Source organism: Mustela nigripes, chromosome 2 (genome assembly GCF_022355385.1).
Source record: "Mustela nigripes isolate SB6536 chromosome 2, MUSNIG.SB6536, whole genome shotgun sequence".
NCBI lineage: Eukaryota > Metazoa > Chordata > Mammalia > Carnivora > Mustelidae > Mustela > Mustela nigripes.
In genome coordinates this window covers 77023674-77033247 of record NC_081558.1, presented here as the reverse complement: position 1 = coordinate 77033247, position 9574 = coordinate 77023674, and the positions used below count along the sequence as shown (strand labels likewise).

Genomic DNA, 9574 nt, shown 5'->3' with positions numbered 1-9574 from the left:
CCCGCAAGCTCTGCGACACTCAGACACCCCCGATCCTTCGGTGACCCTGCGGGACCTGAGGCCACGCTGACCCCACGTGGGCTTCGCCCCGGTTTAGCCTCTGGAGCGATGTCCCTCAGCGGAACAGACTTTTAAAAGTCCTGATTTTGTGCGCGGTTGCTCCGCCGCTTGCCGGGAGCCGGCCCCTCCCCCCGGGGTCTATCTTCCCGTCGCTTTGGATTCACTTCTCCGCCAGTCCTACCTTTCAGAAAGTGGTTGTTTTTCTGTTTCCAGAATTGCTGTTCTTCTTCTCTTCGATCTGCCGATGGATTTTCAGGTGTTTGCAATCTTTAGACAAGCTATCTAGCTGATCTCCGGCCAGCTGAAGTAGTCTCAGCCTGCTACTTCTCCGCCATCTTTCGAAAAATAAAAGGCTTTAATCTACAACTCATACCGCATAAAAATTAATTCAAAAATTTATCATATACCCAAATATAAAACACAGAATGATAGTAGTCTAGGCAAACATCAAGATGAAAATTTTTGTGACCCGGGATTAGGCAAAATAACTGACCCATGAAAGAAAAAAAAAAAAATTGAACATCGTCAAGTTGAAGAACTGTTTTCTATAAGTCACTATGAAGAGAATGAGGAGAAAAAACCACATCTGTGGAGGAAAGATGTATAACTCAGATACTTATTAAGGACTTGTATCCAGAATATATAAGGAACTCAAAATTCAAGAAGAAAACAGGCAATAAAACAAAAGGCAAAAGATTGGAATAGACATTTACCAAAGAAGTTGCATAGATGGCAGATAAGTACATGAAAATATACTTAATATCTTCACCCTTAAAGACATGCAAATTAAACCCAGAAAGAGATACTGCTGCATACCCACTTAAGGGAAAACCACTGACCGCACCCAGTGTTGGCAATGATGGGAACATCTGGAACTCTCATACACTGCTGGTGAGAATGTAAAATGATACAACTGCTTTGGAAAACAATTTGGCAGTTTCCTAAGAAGTTAAATATACACATACCATATGTCTCAGTCATTCCTCTTTTACCGAAGAGAAATGAAATCATATGTCCATATAAAGACTTGTGTATCAATGTTCAGAACAGCTTTTTTTGCAATTGCCAGAAATTGAAATGTCCCTCAGTAGGTGAACAGATAAACAATTTGTATTATATTAATACAATAGAAAATACGCAGCCCTAACAAAAGGATAATTAGTGACACAGGAAACAGCAGGAATTTACCCTAAAATGATACTAAGTTAAAAAAAAAAAAAAAAACAGAAAAAAAAGAGTACATACTGTATGAGTCTATTTACATGCAATTATCTATATTTATATACAATTGTATCAAATGCAAACTAATCCCCAGAAATAGAAATCATATGAGTGGAACCTGGGAGTATAGAGGTGGGAGAGGAATTACAGAAGGGCTTGGGGAAACTTTAGAGAGAGAAGACTCTCTTCTCTATCTTGATCGTGGTATTGGTTTCACAGGTGCATCCATATGTCAGAATTGATCAGACTGTACAGTCTAAATATACGCAATTTATGCTATGTCAATTAAAGCCATTACAAATATTACGATGATAAAATTTACCCTGATTTAAGGTTGGGGAATTTGCCAGTGCAGCCTCTCTCCCCCAGGCATGGCAGCTCGCAAAATGTAGGTTATATGGGCCACCTATTTTATCTGCTTATAAGGTCATATTAATATATTCCCTCCAGATTTCTTATAAAAGAAATGCCATTAGAGACTCTTTAGCCCTGAATCTGCACACATGTTTATATTTGTGTATTTGCCATTGCTTTGGGATTAATTCTCTAAAGGTTCCATCTTTGTGGTCATTAATCCTGGGTCCAGATGGCACTGTGTCTGGAGAGAGATTAAACTTCATCTTCATCTGTCTCTAGAAAACTGGACAAATGTCTCTACTCAGAGGTGCTCTGTGCCTCCCTGGAAAGAAGCATACTCATCAGGAAGCTCACCCTGAGAAAGAAATCTACGTTTTTAATATAAAACAAACACCCAGTTTGTGGCAGATTTTTTTTTACATGGCCCATATCAGATCCCACCAAGACCTCAGTAAAGTCATGGTGGAAAGTCCCATGGATTGACCACTGATGCCATCCCCTTTCCAGCTCACATGATTTTCTGTCCATAGGTTTTCTCTGGATGTTAGGGAGCGCTCTCAGCCAGTGACCAGGCACAAAATCAGAACTGAACAGGATTTAATGCCCTGTGGGCAACCCTCAATTAATAGAATACTACCTACATTCTGTACTCCTTCAGAGAGGAATGCTAAGGCACATTCTAGGCAATGGGCATGAGTCCTATTGCATAGTGGTGAACGAAGAAGTTATGCATTCTGATTGCCTTTAATAAATCCTCTTTTCCCTCTTCGCAATTCCTTATCTTTGATTTGCTTAAATACAGTCAACTCCACCTTGGGCCTTGTCTCAAGTTCTGGTTCTCATCATTACCACATCAGAATCTGAACTTTCAGAGAACAAGTTTGAGATCTAGCTTCCGGGTAGGTCTATAAAATGAGCAAATACTTTTAGTGTGAAGTGGAGTATACTCTCAAAACCTTGATGTCTAAACAATTTTTGATATTTTCCCTTTTAATTTCTCAATCCTTCATAAGTAAAATTTTGACATTCTAGTCACAGGCTAAAAATAACATCACTTGAATAAGGAGAATGAGGAAATGATATTTATGTTTATAATCAGGATCAGTTATATAAGGGAAACTCCAACCAAGTCGGGCCCTTGGGCTCATTATCATTTGACAATCAATGGCACAGATATACATGACAACATTATCTGCTTAAAATCACAATGCAGTGCCCCCAAAATGGTGTACTGACATTAGAATCTTCTGTATATGTCTGTTTCTGCCTCATGCATGGACTATCTATTTTGCTCAGAACTTTTGTGCTACTATCAAATACAACTCAAAAACTAAAATGTAAATGCCAAGTGTTAGTCTAATCTATTATTCAGGATAGAAAACATTGCAGTCATAATACATTTATGATGATCATTAATTATCCTTGATAGAAATGGGCCCATGGGAGAACATTAAACAATGTCTACTTCTCTTGATGCCTAGATGAACCTTTTTACTTAACTGATGAAAAAATTATTATGCCCCAAAAGAATGAGAGTTTTCTTTGTCAGCAATCCATAAGTGACTGATAATTTAAATATAAAGTAAACTTTACCCAATGTATACTAGATTGTCATGGTATATGATATTTAACTTATGTAAAATTCTAAAATTTTGCTTATTTAAAAAAATATCCCAAGGAAAATTATATAAGCATATATAAAATAAGAAATTGGTTGGGGATAAAAGAGAAAGGGAAAGGTGTTTATGTCATTTGAGTCCTGGAATACTCTAGTATTCTTCTGTTTTCTGACATGGGAAAATTTGTGACTTGCTTGTTAAGAAGTGAAACTCTGTATTCAGTCAAGCTTCAAGGCTCGATATTCCAGAACTATCTGCCCACAGTTCTGAGAGTATGATACTGGGAACTAATCATGCCATTCACATGTGTCCTAAAAGAAAGCAAACACGGTAGCTAGGGGGCAAAGTTTGGGAGTAATGCATGGATTCAAATCCAGGGTCTTCTGCTTTTGGGCTCTAGAATCTTAGGCAAATTACCTAACTGCCTAAGCCTCAATGTTTTTAGATCTGAAATAGGACTTATCATTCCTCTCTGACAGGGATTTTGGGAGAATTCATTGAACTAAAGTCTGCAACATTTTAATAAAATAACTGGCAAATATGGAAATTCAAAAATTCAGCTGCTGGCATGAAAGAGTAGCCATTTGTAGACTGCCTGTTGTAGGTGAATTGTGTTCTACCCCTCTTCTAACTCCCCAGATTCATATACTGAAGCTCTAACCTCTAGTACCTCAGAATGTAAACGCATTTGGAGATACGGTCTGTAAAGAGGTAATTAATTTATTCGAATGAGCTGTAGTCAGTCCAGTAAGACTGCTGTTTTTATAAGAGATTAGGACATGTACACAGAAAGAAGACCATGTGATGACACAGGGAGAAGACAGTAATCTACAAACCAAAGAGAGAGAGGGAGGCCTCAGAGGAATCCAACCCTGCCAAACCTTGATCTTGCACATCTAGCCTTCTGACCTTTGAGAAAATACATTTCTGTTGCTAAGCCCCCAGTTGGTGCTATTTTGTTATAGCAGCCAAAGAAAACTGACACGGTGCCCAAAGACAACTAGCAAGTATAAAATAAGACAAATAAATGAAATGATTGCATTAGACAACAGGGAGCAAAAGAAAGTGATCCTTGAGAGGAGGGGGGAGAAGAGTGGAGTCGGTTTGCCACCCTGGATTTCTGCCTAGAGGAACTTTGGAGAATGCAGTGGAGGAAGGGAAAACATAAGCAGAGCCCAGTGGTCTCTCTAAGTTCAAGAGATAGTGATCAAAGTTCAGGGGACTCAAAATGGATAGAATTTGCCTGAGCAAGGGTACCAGAAGGAAGGGATCTGTGTAGAGAAAGAGCTCCTGAAATCTGCAGTAGGGTCCTGTCAAGTCTTTGGCTAAAGACAAAGTGGTGAACACGTAGGGGAAAATTTCATGTGCCAGAACAACTACTAGAAAAAGAACAAATTTCAGGCAAAGAACAGTTACCAAGCAACTGTGAACTGAGTGATTTCCAGGGTTGACCAGCCAGAGAATTGAGATCTTATTGGGTGCTCAGGACATTTAGTTGAGATTCCAATAGGATCACATATTAATAACAGGGTAAAATAGCCCTAGAGAGAGGTTTCCCTAAGAAATCTTAAAAATAGTCATCAAACAATCAAACTGATCTGTAAGTAGCCTTAATTCCTAAGTGCCAGGCACTGGCCGTGGTGAGGGGATTGACACTCTCAGAAAGAAACTGGGGGAAAAATGGACAAATAGAAAAAAATAGTAAGATGGTAGGTATAACCCCAATTGTTTACTCTTTATATATATATATAAAGAGTTTGATATCTATATCAATAAATGGATATATGAATCAATATATAAATCTATATACTATATATAGAGAGAATATATATCATAGATAGATATAGATAGATAGATAGATAGATAGATAGATAGATTGATATCAATGCAAATCACCTAAACAAGTGCAAATGTAAGTATAGATTATCATATTGGGTTAGAAAGCAAGACCCAACTATGTAGTTTCTAAGTGAAATACATTTTAAATATATTTACAGAAGTAAAAATTGAGAGTAGAAAATAGATACTCTATAAACACAAAGTTTAAGAAAGCTGGACTGGTTATATTAATACCACAGAAGGTAAACTCCTGGGTAAGGATTATTATCAGAGATGAAGTGATACATTTTATGGTAATATATAGGTTAGTTGATAGCATTGTGCCAAGATTAATTTCTTTTGACAGATGTATCACAGGTGTAAGTTATTAACATTAAAGGAAAGAGGTGTAGAATAAAGAGTAATACTTGATATAATCTTGCAACTCTTCTGTAAATCTAAAACTATTTCAGAAAAAAAATGTAAAGGTATCCAGCTTGAAAAAGAAGATTTAGAAAAAAAAAAAACTATCTTTATTCACAGCTGACATCATTGATACTGAAGAAAATCTTAAAGGATTCACAAAAAAAGTTATGAGAAGCAGTATGTGAACTTCTAGCAAAGCTATAGGATCAAGAAAAATATACTAAAATTATTTAATATATACTAGCAATGAGAAAGCTGGCATTGAAATTTTAAAATACCATTAACAATAACAGCACCATGTAAAATAGGGATAAATTTGATAAAAGATATGCAAGATCTAAACATTGAACGCTATATAACATTGCTTGAAGAAGATAGAGAGGGCTGAAAGGAATGAATGGAGAGAGAGATCTTGTTCATAAGCTGGAAGACTTAGAAGGCTAAGATGTCATTTCTCCACAAATTTATGTAGAGATTCAATGCAACAGCAAACATAACTCCAGTAGACTTTCTTATAGGAATTGATAAGCTGCTTCATTCAATATTCATTTGAAAATGCAAAGGACCTAGACTAGCTAAAACAACTTTGAAAAAAAAAACAAAGTTAAAGAGGTTGCCCTACATGACTTCAAAATGTATAACATAGCTACAGCAATCAGGACAGTATGATATTGGCATAAATGTTGACAAACAGATCAATAGAACAAGATATAATGCCCTGAAGTAGACTTACACATATATAAGGTCTATTTATTTTTGACAAATGTACAAAGGCAATTCAGTAAGGAAAAAAAAAAAAATGTTCTTTAACAAATGGTGCCTGAACAATTTAATATGCAAAAATACAAAAAATAATATCTAAAATGCAAAAAGTAAGCCTTGATTCATACTTTAAATCATGTACAAAGAATAATTCAAATAAATGATAGACTAAATGTAAAACCCCAAATAGAACTTATAAAAATATTGGAAAGGGTCTCCATGACTTTTAGTTAGGCAAAGATTTCTTATATGCGTCCAAATCACAATCCATAAAATAAATAATTTATGAAGTAGAAGTCATCAAAATTGAGAATTCTCTCTCTGAAAGACATTCTTAGGGAATGAAAAGATACATATCTGCAAATCACATATTAAGGGGTTTGAATTGGCGGGGGTGTGGGAGGTTGGGGTACCAGGTGGTGGGTATTATAGAGGGCACGGATTGCATGGAGCACTGGGTGTGGTAAAAAAATAATGAATACTGTTATGCTGAAAATAAATAAAAAATAAATAAATAAAAGAACTTTTAACCAGAATAAAAAAATTCTCAAAACTGCTAATAATTAAAAAAAAATCAAAAAATGGGTAAAAGATTTATAGACATACAGAGGGCAAATAAAGCACCTGAAAGGAGTTCACCACCATTAATTAGAGAAATGCAAATTAAAACAGCAATGCAATATACCACTAATGCCTAATAACATGTCTTAAATTTTAAAAAATATTGGACCATACTAAGTGTTGGTAAAAGCATGGAGCAACTGGAACTTTCAGATACTCCTGATGGGAAGGTAAAATGATGCAACAACCTTGGAAAACAGTTTAGTAATTTCTTAGAATGTTAAGTGCACACCTATCATGTGAGCTAGCCATTCTTCTATCATTCTATCATATATTGCTCAGGAGAACTGATAGGACATTTACACAAACTCTTGTACACAAATGTTCATAGAAGCTTTATTTGTAATAGTAAAAAACTGGAGAGAACCCCAATGTCCACAACAGCTGAAAGGAAAAAGAAAATTGTGTATTATCCCTAAAATAGAACAGGACTGAACGAGAAAGACAAAAAACAAATAACAAAACAACACAAAAAAGGAAACAAAAAGGTATTAACTATGTGAGGGGAAAAAAAAGAGAGAGTAAAGAGAAAAAAGTAACTGCTGAATGAAAGAAACCAGACCAGGAACCTACTACATAGTATATAATTTTATTTATGTAATATATGAGAAAATGTAAACTAATCCAAAATGCTCAAATTAAGTCAGGGGTTGTGTATGGATAGAAGATAGGCTGGTGTGGAGGGGCAGAAGGAAGAATTAGAGCATAAAAGATATGTTCATTATATTCTTTGGGGTATTTTTCCAAGTGTATACATATGTCGAAATATCAAATTGTATAGTTTAAATATTTTCAGTTATTTCAGTCTTGTGTCAGATATGTCTCTAAGAAGCTATAAAAGTGACACATAAAAATATTAACAGGGTGGCATAGAAAACTGTTAAGAATGTCCAATTAGGTGGTACTTGTTGATGTTTTTCAAATTACGCATATGACCTAAGACCATGCATAAATGGCTACGTGCCATTTGTATCATCTAAAACAAATCACTGTTTAGACAGAAAATGCCACATATTTCAGCTCAATTCTAGTATTACATTCCCTGAAGTGGGGAATGAAAGAAGTTTGTAAATTGGTAGTGGGGGGGGGGATTTATTTTCTAGACAGATTAGTTTTTTTTATGGTTTCACCATTAACTGTATTCAGAGAGGGAAAATTTGTCTGGAAAAGTTAACATCAGAGCCTCCAAATCCTCTCATCTGACTATGCTCTTGAGTTTTTGGAGTATTGGACTTGGGTCTGATGACTATGATCATCATTCCCACCCAAATAAAAGGTATTCAGTGCCTGTTTGTGAGGACTAGACACTGAACAGAGGACAGGTTGAGCATTGCACAAGATAAACTGTATCCTCTATGGATTTTTTTTTCCACTAGATGTCAAATGATCCTTTATTGAAATAATTTTCTTTTGTAGTTAACTAGCTGGGCATTCCACGGCACCACTGTTAATGTCATCTATGATGTCATGAGGGTGGCGGCCATCAACATTGCAGCCCACAGGATCTCTTTAATGGTTCCAGAGTGTTCTCTGGCTAAAGATCGATGCCGCATCTGTCGGCAATATTGACGATCTCATCGAAAGTGATATTTCCACTGTGCTTAATGTTTTTCTGCTTCTTTCTGTCTTTTGGTGGTTCCTTGAGGGCTTTGATAATCAGGGCAGAGGCAGAAGGTACCATTTCAATCTGGGCCTGTCTGTTCTGAATGGTCAGCTTCACAGTAATCCTTAGACCTTTCCAATCCCCAGTCGCCTTGGCAATGTCATCACCAACCTTTCTTGGAGACATGTTCTGAGAACATGTACAGTCAAGACTGAGCAGTCTTGTAACACAACAACAACCAAAACACTCAGCACTGGATATGTGGCTGTGACTTATCTTTTCCCTAATGCCATTAGGTCAGTGTAGGACATCAGTTTCGAAACAGCTTCACCGGCTTTTGACAAAATGGTATGTTCATGGGCAGTTGGTTAGAGAGCCTGTCTTAATTTTGTTTTTCTTTTCTACTCGGACTTTTAGCTCAATGTGCAAATAATGTTTCCAATCAGATTGGTGTTTTCTATGAGTATTGAGATCAGTTAGCTGATAAACCTGAGGTAAACCCAAGGATTTTTAGGAAATCTGTAGGCTACAGATGGAGCACCTGGAGTGCCGGGACAGTGTATCTGTGGTGCCTAGCTCATGTCCTGGTTCATGGTGAACACTCCACAAAGGAGTGAACAAATGAATGGATGGGCGGGTGGGTGAAAGAAGTAAGGAAATGTTTTCATTCTTCAGAAAAGTGTGTTTCTACTTGGGAGATATGTGTGTGTTTATATATACATATAAATAGCATATTATATTAGTGTGTGTATATACAGGTGGTTTATAATGTGTATTAGTTATCTATTGCTGCACAAAAATGTATCCTCAAATGTAGCAGCTTAAAACAACTTTATTATCTCACATAATTTCTGGGTCAGGAATTCAAGAATGGCATTACTGAATTGTCTGACTTGGGAACTCTAATCGAATATACACCAAAGATGTCAGCCAGAGCTGTCATCTTTAAAGCTGGGGCTAAAGAATCCATTTCCAAAATAGCTCTCTCACACAGATGTGAGTGATTCTGTGATTAGTAGGAGGCCTCAGTTCCTCACCACACTGGCCCGTCCATTCAGCTTCATGAGTTGCGTACGACATGGCATCT

The 9574-nt window shown here is 36.6% G+C and overlaps 1 pseudogene; it reads right to left on the bottom strand.

Moving 5' to 3' along the window:
* Positions 1-8271: 8271 nt before the first annotated feature.
* On the bottom strand, positions 8272-8673 carry LOC132009952 (large ribosomal subunit protein uL11-like; annotated as a pseudogene).
* Between the last annotated feature and the right edge of the window lie 901 nt (positions 8674-9574).